This window comes from Meleagris gallopavo, unplaced genomic scaffold (assembly GCF_000146605.3).
Source record: "Meleagris gallopavo isolate NT-WF06-2002-E0010 breed Aviagen turkey brand Nicholas breeding stock unplaced genomic scaffold, Turkey_5.1 ChrUn_random_7180001873297, whole genome shotgun sequence".
Classification (NCBI taxonomy): domain Eukaryota; kingdom Metazoa; phylum Chordata; class Aves; order Galliformes; family Phasianidae; genus Meleagris; species Meleagris gallopavo.
Window position 1 is genome coordinate 1 of NW_011138022.1, and position 889 is coordinate 889.

Below are 889 nucleotides of genomic sequence, written 5' to 3' on the forward strand. Positions count from 1 at the left end.
TGTACATATTGAACAATAATCTCAGCTTACTGTATTTTGCAGGCTTCTTGCCCAGTGTATAATCAAGGCAGGCTGAAGGCCGTGCTTCTCCAGCGCTCGCAGAGTACTTAATCCATGCTGGACAAGAAACTTCAGGTTTGTCACTGATTCTGGCCTGAGTAACAGAAGAAACAGCCCTCAGTTAGTATTTGCTCTTTTTCTTCTAGTCACATGTCACTTGTTTGATGAAAAGAACAAGTAGCTTTGCTTCTAGCTCTGCTTTAGAAATGCTATACGAGAAACATGAAGCCCACTTGGAGAAAGCTCTTTTGGGTCTCAAACCCCTCTTGCAACAAAACATTCACGTCCAAAACACTCCAACCAAGCAAACTAGTTTTACACAATCTATGGGAATCCGTTCAGAAGCTGTCTAAAGGCTTGTTTCAAATACTTCCAAGCAGAAGAATTCTTACGTTGTTTTTTTCTGCATAAGAGCACGAACAGCATCCCACCAGGATCTTTGCTTCTCAGTAGAGAACTGTTTGCACAGCAGCAACGGTAAGAAAGGTGGCTGATGGGTTTCATCACGACTGTTAAACTTCTCTTGCAGTTCCAAGTTGCAAGTGAATACCATCCCGAGTAGGAATACCTGTTTTTGTAAAAATAAACAAACAAAGGAAAATATTAGGTATCGGAAGAAAGAAAAGAAAGAAAAGAAAGGAAAAGAAAGGAAAAGAAAGGAGAAGAGGAGAAATAAGAGCAAATAGCATTTAAATGCACTTCAGATCTTGGAAAGTGTACTGACTTCAAGGTCCAACAGGCAAAGGGATTCAGGAGCATCTGTCTCAAGCCTTGATGTTTCCTGGGGCAAGTGAAAAAGCTGCTTTAACAGTTGCCGCACTGGGGGTAA

General features: G+C 41.3%; 1 long non-coding RNA gene across 1 annotated transcript; it reads right to left on the reverse strand.

Moving 5' to 3' along the window:
* Positions 1 to 110: 110 nt before the first annotated feature.
* On the reverse strand, positions 111 to 883 carry LOC109364585. The gene is made up of 3 exons (XR_002110491.1): positions 785 to 883; positions 453 to 628; positions 111 to 154 (listed from the first exon to the last, which is right to left on the reverse strand). It is a non-coding gene; the product is annotated as an uncharacterized LOC109364585 (long non-coding RNA).
* Between the last annotated feature and the right edge of the window lie 6 nt (positions 884 to 889).